The following is a 23,551-nucleotide window of genomic DNA, read 5'->3' as shown; positions in this document are numbered from 1 at the left end:
AGTAAGGATTTGCTAGTTTTCTTTCTTGTTAGTTTCTAAAGCCTTCCCAAATGAGTATGAGATAAAAATTGAAAGCTTTATAGATGAGTTTGGGTAACCTCCCAATAGAATGCTTCAGTTGATGCGCAAGAAAATTCATCTATTTTCAAATAGGAAAGACCTTCAAGGATGTGCCTTGAAAGTAGTCCTCAGTTTGTTCCTGGGTTCTTATTAAGGCTGATTATAACTATAACAGGCTGGTGATATGCTATGAAGACCAGTGTCGTAAAGAGAACCAATGAACTGACTGATGCAATCCTGATCATGAAAAAAGAGAGAAAAGAAGTATCACACATTTTCACAGTGCCATCTTGGAATAACACTGCTTTATTCCTTTATATTGCTCTGTACATAGAAGGTTGGGGGGGTGGCTTATATTTAGACCTTATTATTTATACTTTCTTTTTGCCAGTCCCGGGACTCGAACTCAGGGCCTGAGTGCTGTCCTTGGGCTCTCTCAATACTAATGCTCTACCACTTTCTGGCTTTTTCTGTATATGTGGTATTGAGGAATTAAACCGAGGTTTTGGTGCAGGCTAGGCAATCATTCTAGCACTAGGCCAAAACTCCCAGCCCTTTTTAGACCTTACTAAAGAACTAAAATGAAGGCTTCAACAATCTTTCATTTTCTTCAAACCTAATTTTTTTTTAAAAAAAGCTCCTGTGTATTTGGATGGCTAACAAAATATTTTATGGGATAACAGGTCACTGTGAACCTGTCATGGTGGGTGAGCCTATAAATCTGATTTTGAGAAAAAGCATTTCCATTTACATGGCATCAGAGTATTGAAACTAGTTCTGTGCTCCTGAGCCCCTCTTCCTCAAATCCAACATTTCACTCCTTTCTTTATTTACTCTTGAGTTGAAAATCTTTACACCTAAAGATTACTGAGGGTGTGAATTAAGCAAGGCCGGGCTTCCCTTTCATCTTTGCATTTATAAATCTCTCTCTATATATCTACCTACAAAGATAGCACCGCTATTAGAGATTCCTTTCCTGCCTCCATCTGAAATGTAGTTATTGACTTTTGAAGTATTAAAAGAAAATGCCTTTAGAAAAGTGTCTTCGCAGAACCGTGAAGTTATTGAGATGGTATTGTAAATTTTCCAACCCAGCTTAATCCATCACATAATCTGTTGTGTCCAATAAGAGAACAGATATTTCAGATGGGTCTTTGGAATCACCATAGGTAAGTGGTCTGTGTGATCAGAGGGCAAAGAATGGAGAACAAGGTGGTTAATATTCATGTTCATACATGAAATCACCAGTGAAAATATTAACATTTTAAGTTTGATCTGTAACGTTCTTTTTCTTTAGTAATTAGAATTAAAGTTAGGATCTCCTCCTGCATTCCAGGCAAATGTTGTGGAGTTCATATTCACAACTATTTTTGTACTTGCTTTTTGAGACAAAGTCCAATTAAGTTGCTTAGCTTAGCCTCAAATTTGTAATCCTTGTGACCCAGCCTCCCTATTAGCCAAGATTACAGAATCAAGCAACCATACCAGTACTGTCCATTTAAATAACAAATTATGATTTTCTTTTCCGAATCTTATTTTTATTATGTTTAAGTGGCTTTGCAAAGAAGTTGTCATTCTACGAAGCAGTTTATGGATACAATGGCTTTGAACCAACTCCACCCCTTTTATCATTCTTCCTATCTCTCCCAAGGCTACCCTGTCCCTCCATTTCATTAACTTGTAGGATATGTACTGAATTTTAAGACTTCATACTCCCGTCTGAAATACAGTTTTCAAATGCGTATTCAGATCTAGTTTGTGCTATAAGATGATACTAGAGCTATGAGTGCTTCAGTGTATGTACATGCCTTATTTATACATAAATACATTTTTTTTAAATGCCAGTTCTGTGTGAATGTGCACATGCTAGTATGGAAGTCTGAATTCAAAGCCCTGCACTCTCACTTGGCTTTTTCCCTTGAGGCTGGCAACCTTCTGCTATACTTTGGCTTCTGGCTTTTTGCTCATTAATTGGTGATAGGAATCTCTTGGCTTTCTCTGCCCTGGTTGGCTTCAAATAATGATCCTTAAAATCAGCTTCCATAGTAGCTAAGATTACAGGAATGAGCCATGAGTATTTGGTATCAGTGGTAGTTATTTGATATACATTGTAGTCCCATCCCAGCCTACTCAGTATGACACTATGAAGATAATTGCTCATGATATTTCTAAGCAAAGAAAGAAGTCCAGAGATGTAAAAAATATTTCCCTTTTCCTAACTTACATCATCTTTGGTCCAAGGCTTTGGTGGCCTGATAATAAAATACATTGGGAAATCATTCTGTTGTGTTATCCCTGGGTATTTTTTTAAGCTCAATACATAAAAAGTACCAACTGACATATGTTTTATGGCTATATCACTCATACCATAGACACTTCTATGAATACTTTTATATTTTGGAATGTTCCATTTTATAATGCTCATGCTTTACATTATGCTTTGCATTTCAGGCTAGGTACAGATACTTGCTAATTGTGCAAGAAAGCTAATTGTGCAAGTTAGAAACTTAGATATGACCTAAATCTTGATGTAAAAGTGACATGTTCACCTCACAGCATTCTGTTTGCAGTTTGTTCTTTGGAATATGAGTTGATAAAAGGGTTTAGATTTTTTAATTGCTATCCTTTTATTCCCTTCTTTCAAAATAATTGTTTTATAGATAAAAGTCTTGCATATAACTCATTTTTCTACTTTAGACTCTCCTCTAGGCACTTTTCAAGACCATAGAAATGTAAAGTGTTTCCTTCTTTCCTACCTAGGATCTTCAAAATGAAAGTGACCATATAGTAGTAAAAATCAACACAGTAAAAACAAAAACCCACAAAAATAAACAAAAATTAAAAAAAATTCTAAAAGGGTAAGCCAAATAATTCTGGCTCTTCAGCTCAAGGCCACCACCCAACCCTTGAGCCAAGCACCACTCACCCCCATTTTCTAGAGGTTAATTGGAGATAAGAGTCTCAGATTCTTTTGTGCCCAGGCTGGCTTTGAACTTTGATCCTCAGATCTCAGCCACCTGAATAGCTACGATTACAGGCGTGAGCTACCTCAAACCTGGTTTTGCTTATCTTTTTAAAACTGAGACTTCTGTAGAGAAATATTTTAATACTAAATACTGATATGTTTGACCCATTCAAATAGCCATTTCCACTGTCTTAATTCCAGAGTTGGTTTATTTATTTATTTATTTATTTTTCTACAAAAATAGGTTCTACTTATCCCAAATAACTTTCAAAATTAAAAAAAAAACACTCCACATATAAGTCAGGTGTTTAAATTATCAGCTCCCACTCTGAACCTTACTGATTCCATTAGCATGGCATTCTAATTGACTTGGTTATCTAGTTTCCTAGACCACAACAGATTAGAAACAGTAAAGAAGTAAAGCGTAGAGACACAGTGACAGCAGAAATGACAGCTGACATTGCAAAACAAGAGAAAAATAATGTGGGCATAGAACTATATAGCCACATTGTGCAGTAATGGATGCTCACAAAGATGAGCCCTAAATCATTAATTAAGGGGATTCAACAGATAATATTATGTTTAGAGAGCTTTCTAAGTGAAAGAAGGAAGTAATTACATGTCATAGAGATTCTTATCTAATGTTTCTTCTTGAAACTGATAAAAGCTGAAAAAATACAATTCTCTAGACTAGTCCAGCAAAATGAAGTGTTAGTAATCCCATCACTAAATTATTCTACTGAGTTTCTAACAACTTGGTCCTAGTTTCCATTTTTACTGGATTTTAGTAGCTGCCTTGTTAGAAGAAAAAAGAAACCAAAAGCAATTCTGAAGAAAGTTATTTTCTCATCCTACACAATGCTAACAACATAATGATTCTGAATAGAAGGAATGGAGAAGGCACATACCAATGACCTAATTATGGAGTTGTGGAAAGTCTTGCATTCTCATTTTAACCCGGACTAAAAAAAGGACCAGTAGAAAGGTTGAATACAGAGTTTCAATTTTACCAAACTCAACAAAATCTGCAAATATTAATTCTCATTTAGATGCATAGTACTGAAGAGGCCATGACCTAATCAACCCATCATTCCAATACATCTCGAAAGAGAGAAAGTCTTTGTTTCACCAACTTAGTGGCAGCCCCTACCAGTGACCAATAAGTCTATTATCTTCTCCCTGGGGAGGGAAGAGGGATATGGAGGGTGTAGTAAGTGCTTTCTAAGAAATTGCATTTGAGAGTATGGACTTGTTGGATGTTGACTTTTATGTGTCCTTTTAATGTGTTTTTATGTAACATTTTACAGATTACTTTTTTAAAATATTGTTTCCATTTATTAAAGAAGATAACAGCCGTATTTTGCAGAAGGACAGAGGACTGGGAACAAGTGAGATAGGTTTTATTTTCTGAGTTATGTGATAATATGTTGCAGAGACATGATTCTTTTTCCAAATATATATTGTAATATTAATTTCTACCAAAGAAACTCCTGCTAGAATGGCTTGAGAAATGTGAGGAAGATGTGCTATAATTTCTGCTTACAGATTTTAAGTACTTGCATGCTGTAATGCTGTAATTTAGAACAGTGGAACTTGACCAACAAAGCATTACATCTTCAGGGAACCTATGTGAACATGAATGTATTACTGGAATTTACATGAGCATCCTGAAATGTTCTAACTCCACTTGGTGTAAAAAGGACCTTATCTTTAATGTTGCCTGTTTGCTTTTGATTTGTCTGGCTATCGCCTGCCAAGAGGCTGTATAGCTTTAAAAGAATAATTTGTTAATAGGATTTTATTTAATCTAAGCATTTTTATTTCAGGTATGGCTCTTGTAATAGAAATAAATGGACTGAGACATCACAGAATGTTAAAGTGGGTCAGGGTCAACCTGTGTTTTTTCTCAGAGCTGTCTGTTTGAAATGCTTGCTCTTCTCCACTTTTGTATCTACCTGTTTCATAAATTACTATAATATAGTTTGATTCTGTTGAACCAACCCCTAAAGAAACCAGTTAAATATTATTTTAGAAAAAGACATAAATGGTTAGTAATATAAAGAAAGGTTCTGTGAATCAAAGACCCTACAGATAATGTAGATGAGGTAAGGAGATTTGATGTATAATGTTAAGTGTGGTAAAGTTTGTAAATCAGAGAATGTCAACTCCCTTGAATTCACCATGGGAAACCAGTGCAGTTCAAGAATGCAGACTCAACATGCCTACATGCTTTATTTTTATTTTATAAATGCTTTTCACTTTCTTCATTCTCCCCCATTTTCCCCTTTGGCTATACTGAGATTTGAACTCAGGGCTTTGTATTTTAGTTAGATTATTACTCAGCTAACATTTATCGGGACATAGTTGCAATTTCCATGCTGATTTCCAGCTGTAATGTAACAGTGACCACATCTAGTAATTCAAATTCCTATAAAAGTCATTGACTTAACATTAAGTCACTTGCTGTTATTAGTGATAGAAGTGTCATGGCTGCCAAATGCACTTATTACTATTAAGTAGTTTATCAAAACAAACTTCCCTTTTTCCCTTGTACTTCAAGATTTGGGGGCTTAAACTTTAAGGTAGGAAACTACTAACCACAGTAAAATTTATCCAACATCCAACAGACTGGAAGTGATTAATATGAGAATATTGCTTTTAGACTGGAATTTATACATTTGGGCTCAATGCATTATTGTCTTACTAATATTTACTAAAATGCATTTAGTACATAGAATGATGTTCTATGCCTGACCAAAGAATAGATACTTATTCATAAGCCTGTCTTTCATGGCTTGATTCTGTAGAGTGATCTTTAATTGTACACTGGCATAACTATATCTCAGTTCACTTTTGCTTGACCTCCAAGTAGAACACATTGTTCAGCTCAATGTTTAGACTGACTGGCAAAACAAGATAATGAGAATAGACAAGTTCTTGTGTTTAGTATCAATTTTTTTTAAAGTGATCATCATTCTATTTGTACTTAATCTTGTCTCTAATGCAAGTAATCTGTACATCATAGACATGAGACATTTTGATAAAAAAGTAAAGAATCAAATAGATTTGTGTATTATTCTTACTATTAGTTTCATAAATTTCAAATAAAGGCAAATCATGTACAAACTTATTTCCTTGAGAGACCAGCTTCTCTGGTTTTAATGTCTTAGATGTAAGCTCATGAATAACTTCTTTGGGGTTACAATACACAGTCATAGAGAAATAAGGGTATTCTTGGGCTCACTTCATGTAAAGACAGAGTGGATGTTTGTAGGTACTTATTTGAAAATAAAGTATTCTCAAGTGAAGTAACCTCCTTCATCCTCAGGCAGATCTCAGTGAGCTACTAGGCCACAGCTGATAATCATTTGGCTATAATTGCTGCTGGGCCATTGTAGAATTGAATAGCATAAATTGAATCTTAACAGAGTATACTTTTTCTTCCCATTGCTTGCTTCATCTACTCTTTTAAAGTAGCTTTAACTAAATTCATCCCCCAAAAGGCAAATTCCATACTCTATCACAAACTATTTTGATAAAGCTGTGCTAATTTCTTCTCTATAAGATGTCTGTCTCTTTGAGGGTGAATATTACCTTGAGTGCTATTCTATATACGCTATTATTTTTCTTTTATTGTCAGTCCTGGGGCTTGAACTCAGGCCTGAGTACTCTCATTGGCCTTTCTCAAGGCTAGAACTCTACCACTTGAGCCACTTCACTATGCTGGCTTTTTCTATGTATGTGGTACTGAGGAATCGAAGCCCGGTCTTCATGCATGCTAGGCCAGCACTCTAGTACTAGGCCAAACACCCGGCCCAGTCTACATTATTTTTGACTCCAAAATATCTTACCTTGTTGTTGTTTAGTTCTTTTTATTTTTTTCATAAATTTATTATTGTAATTAATAGAAGGGTTACATTATATTTGCCAGATAGATGGTGCATTAATTCCCATACATTGATACCCTTTCATATGTCTTGGCTCCCATTTCGTTCTTTTTAAAATATTCAATACAAATACAACTTTCCTACCCCCTTAAAATGCTAGAGTGTGTGGTGTGGCTAATGAATTTGAGAAAAAAAATCATGTAATTTAAAAATGTTAAGTATGGGCCAGGAGTTTGGCCTAGTAGGAGAGTGCTTGCCTAGCATGCACAAAGACCTGGGTTCGATTCCTTGGTACCACATACATAGAATAAATAGTCAGAAGATAGAGCTCTAGCCTTGAGAAAGTCCAAGGGCAGTGGTCAGGCCCTGAGCTCGAGCCCAAGACTGGCCTAAATAAATAAATAAATAAAATGTTTAAGTATGTATGTAATTCAGAACTGTATGTAGTCATTAGAGGCACTATAATTAGGTACTTAATGTCCTGTTTCAAACAGATAATGCTATGTTAAATTTTCTTAAACTTAAGTTTAAAAAGAAAGTCATTGTGATCCTAAGGTGACCTGTAGAAATAATATAACCTAAAGAGTAGAATTCTATCATTTTCTTTTTTTTTTTTGGCCAGTCCTGGGCTTGAGCGCAGGGCCTGAACACTGTCCTTGGACTTTCTCAAGGCTAGAGCTCTACCACTTGAGCCTCAGCACCATTTCTAGCTTTTTTTTTCTATGTATGTGGTATTGAAGAATCGAACCCTGGTGTTCGTGCATGCTAGGCAAGCACTCTACCAGTAGGCCAAACTCCCAGCCCCAAATTCTATCATTTTCAACCTTGAAATGCAGGGAAATTACTTCAACTTTATGAGATTCATTTCTTCATATATATTTCCTTAAACAGTAAAATGAAGATAATTTTCTTTACCTTTTAGAATTTTATGAAGATTGTGAAAGTACAGAAGAGAAAACTCCATGGCTTACTGCCATTAGTTTTAATCATCAATAATAAGTATTCTAACTGATTGCAGTATGTAGACTTTGTATGAAGGAAGTTTGTAATCACTCATGACATAAAACCACACTAAAACCTTAATTTGGGGAGAGGCAAAACACTTTATATTTTGTTTGTTTATCATTTATTATTTTATTCATATTGATTATATCATTTTTATTTATTATTTATTTTGATTTTCTTAAATATAGAATTTAGCTTTCTTCCTTCCTTATTCTATATTCTCAACAAAAAAATACTTCTTTTTAATTTTTAATTCTATATAGCCTGGTTATCTCCTGGCTTAATCCTGACCATCCAAGGGAGAAACAATCTAAGCTTCTCTCTGGAAGTCTTCCTAGGGAGAGGTCTACCAAAGCTCAAGACCAGTTATCATCTGCATCTATACTGATTGTCTAGCACATCGTTTCTTTATAACTTTGTGACTTCTAATTTTCATTCATCTTGCTTTATACTTGCACATTTACTCTTCCCTTGGCTTTCCTCTCTCCCAATGGCCCTATTCATCTGATGATTCATATTGGTGCTAAATTGGAAAACGGAAGAGTATTGCCTATTTAGTATCACTTAAAAATGTCTCCACATTGTTATATGATCCTATGTGATATAAAAGATACGTGGGAAGGCTGATGTGGCTCGTACTGGTAGGGTACTAGCCTTTAGCAAAAACTGTTCAAGGACTGTGCCCAGCCCTGAGTTCAATATCATGATGGACTTCTGTGACTAGAGCTGTATAATTACTGTCATGAAGATCCAAATTTAAAAGATGCTAAGAAATTGAAAACAAATTGATTTTTTAAAGCCAGATTCAGAGAGACTCACATGTTTTCTCTCTTGACTTACCTGGTAGTGAGAGCTAGAATTTTAAAAACGCACTATGATGTTTATGCATGTAGATATAAGCAAACTGGCTGAAGGATGGTATAGTTAGGAGAGAAATCCAAAGGTATGACTCCTATGAAGAAACTGCTGCACAAAATGAATACCAGGAAACAGAAACTTTTTTGTGGGGGAAGTTCAATAATGGGGAGCCACATAATAGAGAGAAAGCAGGTGAAAAAAGGTTTTAATCATATCCAATACATATTCTGTGGAACTGAGTTATGTAGCCTGAGAATAAGTGTAGATCTGAGAAAATGGAAGAGAATGAAGGAAGGAGTACCACTGAGCCAGATATATATTATTCATAATCTGACATGGAATTACAATCTCATTGTACAACTCCTTAATAATAAAAGCTAAAAAAATACATTTGCCAACTTTGGTCTTTGGTGTGGATGGCTAAAAAAATTTGTAAGAGTTGCTTCTAGTTGAAATATGGAAAATGAACATGTCCTAGCCCCTCAAAGCATCACCTTATGACTTTTGCCATTGGTATTAGAGCTGTGTGTGCCTCATTATTACAAGGTTGTCATTTAGACTAATAAAATCCTTTGTAAAGATCATCATTGACAACCATGAAACTCATCTATATTCTGCAAGGAAGAACACTTTTCAAGTGAAATAGAATGAAAATTGTGATGCAGGTGTACGCATTTGTGCTGTATTAATCTAAACAATACTTGATCAGAATGTGTTGGTGAACATGCTCAACAAATGTGTTCCACCAAACAAAACAACAGATGCAGAGCTGAGAATGGTGACTTGTTAAAATTAGACTCATTGGGTAGAAAAGAAAGTGGAATGCTCTAAATAAATACCATCAGCATTTCAGGGAATGGAAGCAAATTATCCTGATAATATCTCTGACCTTTTCTCAATTGACATCTTTAAAAATTGTATTTTGGGTGCTAGATAAGGTGGGAGAATAAAAAGTACAAATAAAATTTTACCATGATCATTTTTATAATAGTTCCTCTTCCTATCAGCTGTTTCCAATGTATTTTTCACATATAGGCTATTTTTTCAAATGTAAAAGTTCACTAATAATATTTCTTTCATGATATACTTCAACTGAAAGAAAGAGTGGACATACACATGGGAATAGAAAGAGTAGAGAAGGAAACTTTTCCCAAATATTTCCCTGTGAAAAGGAATACCCATTTTTGTCTTATGTTTGGACTGATTTCCATGAAAATATACATGACCTGAGATGATTATAAGATGTAAGGGGAACAGTAGTCTCTTTTTTTATGGCCTTGAAAACTACATTCAAGTACTCTGGTGTTAGCCAAGTGAGGTTTAAAAAAATCAATTAATTAAGTGAAAGTTCTCCAAACGAATTCAATTAAGTAAATCGATTGTCTGTGTGACTGAATTAGGCCTGTAAATTTCATCAAAATGGTAGACTTTTTAACAGAAAACTTTCTAATTGACAAAAGAGTTACAATGTTAGGGAACAGGAAAGCCAGATTCAGACATTAGTGTATTCAACTTAAAATATTGCATCTGACTTGCTTCACGGTCTTCCAAACATGCCCTAGTTAAATTATAGAAGAAATATCAATTACTCATGAATGATCACATATTCATTCATGTCTCAAGGTTTTCTAAAATGAAGCGTTATTTACTGAATCAAACCTATGTAATATGTCATGACCGTTAGTACCTGATCTCAAGCAATGATTCAATGTTTTCACATGTAGTATTAAAATATATTAGTGAATAATTAATGAACCAGGGACTTGTAAATAGCTTCTGTTTTCTTTTCACCTCACAAAGCTTATGTGGTTTTCCAAGATTCAACACAAAACCCATCAGATTCAGGCACAATTTTCTGTGTTTTTTGAGAGCTTTTTGCATATCATCATCATTTTTCTCTTTAATTAGTACAATAATAATTATGCTAGAGAAAATATTTAATGGTTACTATGCATAAGGCACATAGTAACACATTATCACAGTCCATATCTTTTTGTCTGTAATTTTCATAGCAACTTGGGAAGTAGACAGAACATCACATTGTATAGATGAGAAAAATAGGGGCTCACCAGGTATAATTACATTATTAAAGTTACACAAGAGTGAAACTGAGAGTCAATCCCAATAGTCTACATTAAGGCCTATACTTATACTATTTTCTTCTTAGGGACCATTCTCTCATTACTTTGCTTTAATGCATATTTTGTCTTCTTGATTATATCTTAAGTTTGAGTAACTCAGTCTGAGCAGAATCTTCATAGAGCTAGCCACAGTACAGATTAACATTTACATATCTTCTTAGCTAACATTCCTCCATTTGATTTTTGTTGTTAATAGTTACTAAAGTTCAGGTTTATTAAAGAGTAATGTGCTTATCTAACAATGATGATAAAGTAATTCATGGTTCAATTATCCTTTCTGCATCTCCTGTGGATTGACCTCAAGTTCTCCTGGATGCTCATACACATAAACTCTACCATTGATGGAATTTTGAGATGATGGAAAATATCACCTTATTTACACTGCATAGTAATAGCTTAAGTTAACATAGTTTCATCTTGTTTTAAAGGAATCTTCTAGTTTGTTATCATTTCACTGGCCAAGTGCAAATGCTGAAATCTTTTTTTCCAAATTATGCTGCTTATTTATGCAGACAAACCACATCTAGTTGCTTTCTTGTTTGTTTTCCAAACAGTAGTAGTCTAGCACAACAAATGACATCACACACTTCAGATCTGTCAGTGTTTCTGTAATTGACTGGTAGCCCAAAATACTTGAACATCTTTTAAAATTGAAGAGCAATGCCAATCAGTTTGAAAATTTGTTGAATTCCTCATATTTGTGGTTTATGTGATTGATGATTTATTGCAATTCTTTTTTCTATGTTTTATTCTCTTACTGTTAAGAATATCTGCCGCTGAAGCTATTATCTTCCCTTCAAATATACCCGTCTTTGTTTTCATTGAGAAGGCTCCAGAGCCACCCAACCTAAGATCACCTTATTCCCTTTGAAATGGCTATGAGTTCACAATGTGTTCCTATTTCTGCTCCCAAGCCCTCTCAAATGTCCGTCCTCATCTCCATTCCATTATTGCTGTAACAGACCTAGCATTCCTCTTTACCTTAGTCTCCAAGCTTGCCTCCCTGACTTCTATTAACTTCCTTTACATTTTCTACTTATTAAAACTTCATCGGAGCTATGGAACGCTATTTAATTCATGTGTTCCTGTATAAGAGTTCCTGATACTCGTTGGTTTGCCGTCTACCTATCCTCTACAGTACTTCCCCTTACCATCCTCCATATCTAATCCCTGCTCCAGGCATGCAAATTGTACTTAGCAGTTCTTCATCGTTGCCACGTTGGCGAAGCCTCATTTTGTTGTTAATTAGGCCGCAATTGTCTAAAAAGAAGAAATCACCCTTACTTTATTCTACCTTTCTCTTTCCTGACACCATCACCAAAGATCACCAAAGGTGCCTTATTCTTGTTTGAATGGTTTTATCCCTCATTTCTGTCACCTATCAGGCTTCTATTCCATTCCATACTCTGCTGTTTTTTTTTCTAGTAGAACATTTCTTGAAATGTTCGGTCCAGAGCCGCGGCCACAGCGACCCCTGCAAGCACGGCCTGAGGGCAGGTAAGGACCCCAGCGTGGCCCCGCGGGCTGGGACTGCCAACCCCGCTCCTGGAGGCGCTAGGCCTGGACAAACTGCTCCGGGAAGGCGACTCCGCGATCGCAGCTCTACACCGGCCTTTTCTTGCCTTACTACCGTCCCTTATAATATATATATATATATTTATATATATTACATATATGCATATATACATATATTCATATATATTATAGTTATTACTATTACTTCCCAGATCTTCAAACACATAAAATTATCTCCAAATGTATTATTGTCATCTTTTTCCAAAGGGAAAGGAAGGCAACAGTAGCTCACACCTCTAATCCTAGTTCAGGAGGCTAAGATCTGAGGATCATAGTTCAAAGCCAGCCCAGGCTTGAAAGCCCACGAGATTTTTTTTTTCTTTTTCTTTTTTTTTTTCTGCAAGTCCTGGGCTTGGGATCAGGGCCTGAGCACTGTCCCTCGATTTTCTCAAGGCTAGGGATCTACCACTTGAGCCACAGCACCACTTCTGGCTTTTTTTTTTTTGCTACATATGTGGTACTGAGGAAGCAAACCCGGGTCTTCATGCATGCTAGACAAGCACTCTACCACAAGGCCAAACTCCCGGCCCCAGATATTTTAATTGTGTGTGTGGGTTTTTTTTGTTTTGTTTTTGCCAGTCCTGGGCTTATGCTCAGGGCCTGAGCACTGTCCTTGGATTTTTCTCAAGGCTAGAGCTCTACCACTTGAGCCTCAGCACCACTTCTGGCTTTTTCTAAGTATGTGGTACTAAGGAATCAAACCTGGGTCTTTGTGCAAGCTAGGCAAGCACTCTACCACTAGGCAAAACTACCACTAGGCCCCCCATGAGATTCTTATTTCCAATTAACCACCAGATAATTGGAAGTGGTGCTGTGGCTCAAGGGTTCGAGTTTTAGCCTTGAGGTGAAGATTTCAGGGACAGCACCCAGGCCTAGAATTCAAGCACCACAACTGACACAAGAAAAAAAAAGTAAGGATGGCAGTTGTTAGGACAATTGCAGAGATTAGGATTCTTAGGTTCAAAAAAATTAAAGAAACTTTCTTCGGTGCCTCTTCAATGATTGAATGCCTCCAGTAAGTCATTAAACCCTGAAGGGAGGAGAACACGATTTTTGCTCCCTACCTACCTACCTACCTACCTACCTAATTCTGCTTGATATTACAGTTATACATCTTCCACTTAGAATTTGCATACTGACTGCTCAATCATTTCTACAGAATCTCTCAAAGGATCTCAAGACTTGGTCATGTTTGGATTGTGATATATCTGACAAATAGTTAACATAAAACAAATAATTGCTAATAATGTCTTCAACTGTATAACCAGTGATGGAAAATGATAACTACATTTCCAGAATTCTTTAATCTAGTTTTAAAAAGCCTACACCACAGAAAAAGAAAGCCTAATATTATCTTGAAAAAAAGCACCACCTGGTTTCATGACTTTTAGAAAAGGACACATTCTTAGAAACTTACCAAGTCAATGGTGCTGTGGCCCAAGTGGTAGAGCACTAGCTTTGAGCTGAATTACTCAGGGACAGTGCCCAGGCCACGAGTTCAAGCCCTACGACTGGCAAAACAGAAAAAGAAAAAAAAAACAAAAACAAAAGAAAACTCACCATGTCCACTACCATTTTGCACAAGCACTAAAATATGAGGAAAGCCACTAGGTCAGTGCTTCTCAAACATACTGTGCATGGAACTTATTTTTCTATTAACATGAAGCCATCCTAGAAGTCACCTTTGTGAATCATTCTACAGTTAAAACTGTCACCAAATATATTTGTCACGAAGGGTACTTCACACTTAAAAGTATTTTTTTTCAATTGTATCCTGTATGGCTTATAGCACAGACAACAAGAAACATCTGAGAAAACTACAAGCATAGCCAATTCACAAGCTCCACAGAATTATATAGTATAACAGACATGGTTATTTTTCTCTGTGTAATCTATACACATATAGACTTACTGAATTTATGATGATTTAACCTCTATTTTTTCAGACTAATGAATTTTAACCAGTATTTCATACATTTTTCCACAAAACATCCCTTAGGATGAAATCATGCATTCATGTATTGATATTTTACCTATTTATCCACAGATAAATTCACCAGAATATACCATAACCAATATGTTTTACTTGGTGAATAGGACTGTCTTTATGCAACGTACCATATAAAAGTAATATTTATTTATTATCCAAGTTATAATTATTTCCTAAATTTTGAAAATTGTCATTAATTTCTTCTCCAGAATTCCTATTTTTTTGTCTAATGCCTCTATCAAACCAAGTTAATTCCCTCCACTCCCCAGTTGTAAAAAGGTATAGTAAAGAGATGCCTAAATCTACACTAAAATGAGAAAAAAATTTAAAAGAAGAAAACAAAGACCAACAGTCTCAATCAATATTCTCAAATATTGTGTTAAATCTCTTTATTACAGTTCAGATTGCTCATTTCATTTATTTGTACATAAGGTAGATTTTGCAGCACAGCAAACTAATAATAAGAGATAAATCTTCACAAGGACAGTTTTATGAACAGTGGCTCTTCCATGTAGATGATGAAAGAAAAGCACACAAAACTCCGAAGAGTGAGGATAGACTAGGGGGACAAGAGGAAGACTCAAGTGTACCTGTCAAGAAATTAATCATGTTTTACGCTGCAGGTGAGGATTTTCTCCAGATGGCTACAGTCGTGCATTAGGTTGATTGACTTCTGGACCACAAAGTCTGAAATATCCAGATGGCAGCTCAAGGAATGGGAAAATTGTGGTGCAATAATCAATTTCCAGAAAGGAGGAAAAATAAAGGTAATTTCAAATTGTGTCATACAATTTTGTGAAAGCCTTCTCATAGGGATTGGTTTCATTTGAAAATGAAAATGATTTGTGTTGTTACTAAAATGATAACTTATGAGGAACATTTATTCATCACATATGTGTCTATAAAACACAAACCTCCTGTGAAATGATGATTCCTAGCATAATTCTATTATAACTCATAGGTAAATAATTTCTAATGTGCAATAAAATGGTATTTTGATAAAGATATCCAGGTTGTGGAACTTGACCTCTGGACCTGGGTGTTGTCCATGAGCTCTTCAGCCTACCATCTATCAACCTACCATTGAGCCAAGCCCCATTTCATACTTTTCTAGAGGGTAATTGGAGCTAAGAGTCTCAGATCCTTTTGTGCCCAGGCTGGCTTTGAACCTTGATCCTCAGACTCCTGAGAAGCTAGTATTACAGGTGTGAGCCCACAGGTCCAGCTCAATAGAAAATTTAAAAGTCACATTTTGTTTTTTCAAGCCTGCTTGATTTACAGTGTTAATAACATAAACTTCTAGTGTGTGTGCATGTGTGTGTGTGTGTGTGCGTGTGTGTGTGTGTGTGTGTGTGTGTGTGTGTGTGTGTGTGTGTGTAAGTGAGGGATGTTCCTTGACTTTGATCTCAGGACATGGGTCTGTCCCTGTGCTTTTTTTTTTGCTCAAGGATAGATCAAGAAGCTTGAGCCACAGCTCTACTCCCAAATCTAATTTCTTATTTAATTCATCCTATTCTTTCTGCCTCTGCTTCCACCTCTTCCAACTTTCTTCTTCTTCCTCTCCTCCTCCTCCTCTTTCTCTTCTTTCCATCTCTTCTTTTGTTATTTTAAAGAGTCTCTTTCTGTTATTCAGAATGGCTTCCAGTTGATTCCTGGGCTTAAAAGAACCTCCTGTCTTAATCAACTGGATATCTGGGATTCAGGTATGTGCCATCATGCCTGACAGGTGTTCCTTTAAGCTCTATTTTATTCATAGAAATTAGTGAATAAATCCAATCCTTTCAGTGGATTGCATTGAACCAGACAGATAGTATCAACAGTAATAATAAATTAATCAGGTGATTGAGTAGTTTATGGTAAGGATGGTATGTGAGGTTTTACACTGGGACTGGTCTTAATTAACAGTATATTCTTGAAACTGTCCTAAAAATTGAATAAATTGGAGATTTCCCACTTGGTAAACAAACTCTTTTGAAAACATTACTCAAGATGAACATTTATTTTAAAAGCAATGTTCACAAACAATAAACATACACACACACATATATATATATTCATTGTAGCATATATTCAATATACTAAATATATAATCTATTTTGGTGTCCCATTATTTAAACATACTTAGTCAAATGTCTAAGTTTCCTATGAAGTCTGTAATATTCCTATAAGTGAGAATGCTATAATGTTTGAATATTTAAAATATCAATGTGATAGCAGATGAAAAAGACACAATGGAATTTAGCTTTTTTTCTTTAAATAAGAAGCAAAGGACCATCAGAAATAATTGTTAGATCAGATTCCACCTATTTTTCTTCATTCGTTAATGTATAGTCATTTTTTTCTTTCTTGATAAACCATGAGTTGGTAATAGCCAATTTATTTCATGGCACGTTTCAAATGAAGTTATATGTGGCTTATCTTGTATTTATTTTGCACTGGTGTATTGAACATGTTTTCCATGTTAAATTTGAACTGTCATTCCTACTGAATATGTACTGCTGTCTCTAATGTCTCCCATCTTAAAGCTTTCATTTTATTACCTGAATATTTTCTGAGGAGAGAAAAAAGTAAAATAAGCATGTGTGCATTAGCATGGCTTTACCTTTGAGCTGCCTTGCTGGTTTCATCACCTTTGGAAGGAACTGCATTTCACACTTAAGCTGTTCCACTGCAGAATGATAAGTGAGAACCATCCTGTCGATATTCACAGCTATACAAAAGACATCCAGGTACACCTGTCTTTTGAATCAGAACCTAGCTAGCCCCTCTCACATTTACAGAATTGCTTTGGAGAGGAGTTAAACGTGGATGACTTCCAAGCTAGTTAAAAATAATTCTGGGAGGAAAAGTGCAGTGTTGGTGCTCGGCAATAGAAACATGAGTAATGTTCAACGGCAGCAGATTCCTTTCAGACTGTTAGATGCTCATTTCAACTTCTAAATTTCTTGCAGGAGTTATCTCATATTTACAGCTTTCTCCTGATAAACATATTGAAAATGCAGTCAAACAGCTTTTTTATCATTTCAAAACTCGAGCTCAAATTTAATCTTGCTGCCCTGCTGGAGCCCAGGAAGCTGCTAGGGCACTTCCATTATATCCAGTCCTGACTACAAAACTCCTAGTCATTCTTCACAGCTGTGACAGCATCATTCATTTAGAACAATGGGATCGATCTAGAAAGAAGCCAGGGGCAATGAACTCTGGGTATCCTATAGAAGAGAATATCCTATCTAGTTGACAAATGCTTCCCTCTTCATCCTTTGCCTAGAGATAAAGCATCACACCACTGGGACGTTAGCTTCTAGAAAATATTACAGATTTTCTTGAGGCTATTAAAATTGATTACATTTAAATCTCTATAATCAGATATATAGCTCATAATCCCTAGCCAACTAGGTTAGAATTGTCTATCATTAATGTGCATCTTATTTCAGAAAATAGATTGCTGAGCACTTAGTTTTGCCTAAGAATTTCAGGTGTGGTAAAAAAGTAATCTATTACGCTCTGATTTATATAAGAACAGAAGACCTAGCCAGGCACTGTTGCCTGTAGTTGGTCAGGAAGTGAGATCTGAGGATCATGGTTTGAAACCAGACAGGACAGAAAATTCTCATGAGACTCGTATTTTCCATTCTCTAAAAAAAAAAAATGAACTGGAGCTGTGGCTCACATGGTACTGTGCTAGTCTTGAGCAAAAAAGCTCAAGGACTGAGCACATGCCCTGAGTTCAAAGCCCAAGACCAGCATTGATACAAAAAATTAAAAAAATAGGAGACTATTTTTTTTCCCTTTTTACTATTAGGGTTTGAATTCTGGGCCTGGGCACTGTCCCTGAGCTCTTCAGCTCAAGGCTAGTGCTCTACCACTTGAGCCACAGCCCACTTCTGGTTTTCTTGTGGATAATTGGAGATAAGGGTCTCATGGACTGTAGTGCCTGGGCTGGCTTTGAACAGCCATCCTCAGATCTTAGGCTCCTAAGTAGCTAGGATTACAGGTATGAATGAGCCACCAGCACCCAACAAGGAGACTCTTAAGATAATCATGATATGGTTAAAAAGTTCTTAGGTTTGCCATGACTCTTGTACATTACAAGTGATATTAATAAAATTGATAAATTTTGATAAAAAGCCTGTAGATTTGAAAGAAAATTAGATATAATGATTCATAGTACAGGTTTCACAAGCCCTTATAGGAAGAATAGGCTTGCATGTCCCTAGATAATTTAATACGATGTTCATAAAAATATCAAAATAAGACTAGAAAATGTTATCTAGAGGAAAGCCTTATTTTCCTGTAGCCAGCCACAGCCTGTAAAGCTGGAAAAAAGGTATGAAGCCATGCCAAGGGGAAAGAAAATCTGTAGTGATGAGCAGGACCTGATCTGCTGTCTCCATTCTACTTCCTGTGCCCTCTTTTCACTTTGCTTTTCTTGACCCCTGATCACTAAAATAAGATACTAGGGTAGGGATGCAAGGTAAGGTGGTAAAAAGATTACAGTGGCCAGAGTCAAAACCACTAAGTGGCTTAGCTCAAAGTTAGACAGCCTTCTTAGAATCAGCAATAGATGTGGAGAAATGAATAGACCTAGAACAAATCATGTTAATGGAGGTTAGGCAAGTTCAGAGACCCAAACGACACAACTTGTATCTCACATGGGGAAGCTAGGTCTAAAGTACACTGGGACAAGACTCAAGTCATTCCCACACAGTGAGACAAAGGCAGATAGACTTAAGAACAGAACACAAAGGTACCATGGCCTATGTATCTCTGAGCACATCAAGTTTTTATCTAAGTGAGCTCCAAGAAATGGAAACGAGATTCTTTTCTTTGTCGCTGTTGTAAGTTTTCTCTTCTTTTTGTCCTATGTTCATTTATATGTCATTGGGAGGGTAAGGAAGTGAACCACTGCAGCAGTGGTAATCACTAAACACTACGTTGAAAATGAACTAGACAACTTGTGGGTGGGGGTGGGAGGAAAAAACTGAGAGAGAGTGAAGAAAAGGGTGAGACTGTCCAAAAGAAATGTACTCACTATCTGATTTATGTAACTATAATCTCAATTTACATCACCTTTATAATAACAGTAAAAAAAACAATCTGTGAGAGGAGTCTGTGCTGTGAATACAAATGCTCTACCAATATTAAATCCTTGGCTAGTTTCAAAGGATTTTCCTCTCAGGAGCCTCTGAGAGAGGACATCACGCCCCCTCTCACTTTCTCACAGCACCTGCAGATGGCACCAGATTTTTCCATGGGTAACTCCTCTAGGCTCCATCATCAAAGGCCTATGGATTTGTTTATTTTTGAACAATGATTGCTAGGCATTGAAGTGCCAGCATAACATGTATATTTTTTGCTATTAAGAGGATTACCTTCTAGCAAGAAAAAAATGTGTATATAGTTTTTTAAAAGACCTGCAATTCCAGACATTACAGTAAAGTAGAAACAGATAACCACGTGGAAGAGTACAACAAGGTCTACTACACTCCAAAGCGTCAGAAGACTTTCCAAAGGAAGTGGTTTATTAGGCATGCCAAGGTTATTAATCCCAGTGGAGCATGTGAGAGAAGGGCCCACATTGGAAAACAGATTGCCACTAACAAGCATCCACAGGGTAACAAATATAGACCAGAAGTTGGTTAGTGTACCTGGGATCTACAGAAACAAATTGGGAAGAATGAGAACAAGTAAAAATACCTAGGATTACCTCTTACGTGGGATCCTTTTAAAAATTGATCCTGTCTAAATTCTGGACCCATTGGCCAAGGATTATTGTTCTATGGAAAAGGAATGAACTATTGGCCTATGTCCAAATATTACATTATTTAAATATTCCTAGAGGATTCAAGTGCTGACATCTTGTAGAATACCCTAGAATGGATAATAAGACCACAAGACTATTAAGAGCTAGGCTAGTATGCTGGCTTGTACATCAGTTGTCCAACAATGAAATTCCAGAAGATAAGATTTGTGTTGATACATCTAAAACCATACTTTCACTGATCAACAACTCTGGAAAAATCTAGGGACTTTAATTTAGAGCTTAGAAATCACCTACTAGAATATTCGCAACAACTAAATGAAGCCCTCGTATATAATTAAAGGTTATTGAAGCCTGGGAAAGCAGGAAAAGTCAACTGCTAACAAATTTGCACAGTCATAAACAGAATTTCGAAAGGTGTTTGTAGACCTATAGTAACACAGAAGGGCCTTGATAATTGATAAAGCTTCAAAAGTAGAAAATTTCATACTCACACCTTGCTCATGTAATGTATTACCTCTGGGCATCTGAAGAGAACAGTTCAGTTCCCATTGCTATAAATATATATTTCTTCTTTCATGAGGTATCTTCCACCATACACACACACACACACACACACACACACACACACACACACACACACAGTGCCTTCATTATTTTTCTGTGTTTGTTAATTATGATCTCTTTACTTCTCAATATACCACATTATTAATATTTTTCTACTATCTTAATCTTAGTAGTTTATTCTTTGAAAAGGATCAGGTTTTTAAATTAATGCCTAGTTGACATTTTTAACCTAAATATACTTCCCCATCATTATAAAAATTTATGAAAAAAACATTAAACTATGCCAAAAATAAAATAAAACATTTTGCTTACATATACTAAAAAATACATTCAATTCTTTTTTGCTGAGTGAACAGGAAGGATCATACTTAATTTTTCTATTTTTTTTGTTTCTCTACTAGTGTTTAGCTGACTGTGTTAGTCTGGTTTAAAAGTTTTAAATAAGTTGTTTTTTTATATCTCCAATTCAGTGTCTTATACCACATCGACTGTGATGACAATCATACCAAACACATTAAATTACAACCAGGAGCACTAAATCTTTGGAATCCTATACCTTGGAAGAATCTGCAATAACAGAGAGTCTCTCTGTGGATGTTGGCATAAACATAATAAAGCAAATAATAACACAAAGCATAACATTAGTATGAAAACTTCTATGTACTTGTCTAGCTTGTCTTGACTTAAGACTCCTGCACTCTCCTGTTCAACATCAATTCATAGAAAACACAAGCTTTCCTTGTGACTTTTCTCAAAATTAGTAGGTGTCAACTTTGGTAGGATTCAGCACTGCTTGATACTTAAGGACAATTGAAAGCCCATATCTAAGTCCTACCTCCAGACATCCACCATTGGCCTGAAACATTGTTTCTATGCATGCATGTGACCCCATCCTTCAGACAACACACAGGGATCATCACTTACTTCTTTTCTCTTCTGAGTGTGTCCCCAGAAGTTGTGGTTGGGCAATAATCCCCAAATCAACCCTGTTCTCAGGTGAGCTCTTCAAACTCATAAATGAACTAGTGCTATTATATTTAAAGGTTTACAGAAAAGAAATATGGCATGTTTCTTCTGACACTTGAGCAAATAACATTCCTCCTGGCATAACCACTCAAAAAATGAAAGTGGAGCTGTGACTCAAAATGATACAGCACTAACATTGAGCAAAAAAGTCAGGAACCAGCCCCCAGGTCTTGAGTTCAAGCCCCATGACTGACAAAAACAAAAACTCTTTCCAAGGGGAAAAAGTGGGAGAAAAACATGGGAAGTGGTAACAATGTTCAAGAATGCACCTTGGGTTGGGAGTTTGGCTTATTGGTAGAGTGCTTCCCTAGCATGCACAAAGACCCGGGTTCAATCCCTCAGTACCACATAAACATAGAAAAAAACATAAATGGGGCTGAGGCTCAAGTGGTAGAGCTTTAGCCTTGAGAAAGTCCAAGGACAGTGCTCAGGCCCTGAGTTCAAGTCCCAGGACTGGCAAAAAAAAAAAGAATGTACCCACTACCTGATGAATGTAACTGTAACCCCTCTATACATTACCTCAACTATATTAAGAAAAATCATTTCCACAGGTCAAGTATTTACTATAACATTTTTATAGTATTAATTCATTTTCCTTTAGAAATAAAGAGCATACAAGGTCTTTGAAATTCTACTAATATTTACACTCCTTGGATTTCAGTTCTATTAGTATTTAATAATTTTTATTTATTTATTATTTATTTATTTATTTTTGCTAGTCCTGGGCTTGAGCTCAGGGCCTGAGCACTATCCTTGGACTTTCTCAAGGCTAGAGCTCTACCACTTGAGCCTCAGCACCACTTCCAGTTTTTTTGCCACAGGAGTCCCAGTGAGCAGGCTCCCTGTGCCAGTAGCTGCAGCCCCCGCCCCGCCCCGCCCCGCCCCCGCACAGGGCGCAAGGGGCGTGGCCCGGGGAAGGGGCATGGTTTGGGAGTTGCGGGGTGGGGGAGCCCGGGAATTCCCTCCTCCTGAAGTCAGGCATCCCGGGCCAGCTCCGCAGTTGTCGCTGCAGCCTGCCGCCCCGCGACCCACGCCTCGCGCCCCCAAGCCTAGAAGGTGGTCCGGGTGGACCAGGAGAGCGGGAGGGCCTCGGCGGGCATCTTCTCCGCCTGCCGCCCCCTCTCTGTCCGGGCCTGAGCCGCGGCCACAGCGACCCGTGCGAGCGCTGCTGGAGGGCATGTAAGGACCCCGGCGCGGTCCCGCGGGCGGGGACTGCGGATCTGGTTCAGGGGGCGCTGGGCCCGGGCACCCTGCTCCGGGAAGGTGACTCCGTGATCGCCGCTCTCCACCGGCCCGGAGTCGGGAAGTTGGGGAGAAACTTCTCCCCTCCCCCGGCCCGGTGGCGTGTGTCTTCTGCCAGTGCTACCTGCTCGCCTCGGCCACGGTCCCCGCCCCACCCCGGGCTACCCGGTCCCCGCCCGCGTCCTCCGGGGCGTCGTGTGCCCACCCCGTCCCCGACGAGGTGTGCATGTTGGTGGGGGAGGGAGGTTGGGTGGGAAATGTGTGTGTGTGAGTGGGGGCGGGCATTGAACCTTCATTCGGATCCCCGAGCCCGATCAGGGTTCGCGGGGAGCAGTTCCTTTCTGCCCTGGAGAGTGGACGGAGGTCCGCAGGCCTCCGGGCTGGGGGGCCGCTGAGCCGGGCTGGGAGGACCTGGGCGCTGGGATGAGCGGGGGTGGGGAGAGCTCCGGGGCGGCCCTGGGTTGGATAGAAAAC

Source organism: Megascapheus bottae, unplaced genomic scaffold (genome assembly GCF_031878675.1).
Source record: "Megascapheus bottae isolate mThoBot1 unplaced genomic scaffold, mThoBot2.hap1 HAP1_SCAFFOLD_40, whole genome shotgun sequence".
Lineage (NCBI taxonomy): Eukaryota > Metazoa > Chordata > Mammalia > Rodentia > Geomyidae > Megascapheus > Megascapheus bottae.
The sequence above is the reverse complement of the archived record's forward strand: the minus strand, read 5'-3'. Positions refer to the sequence as shown.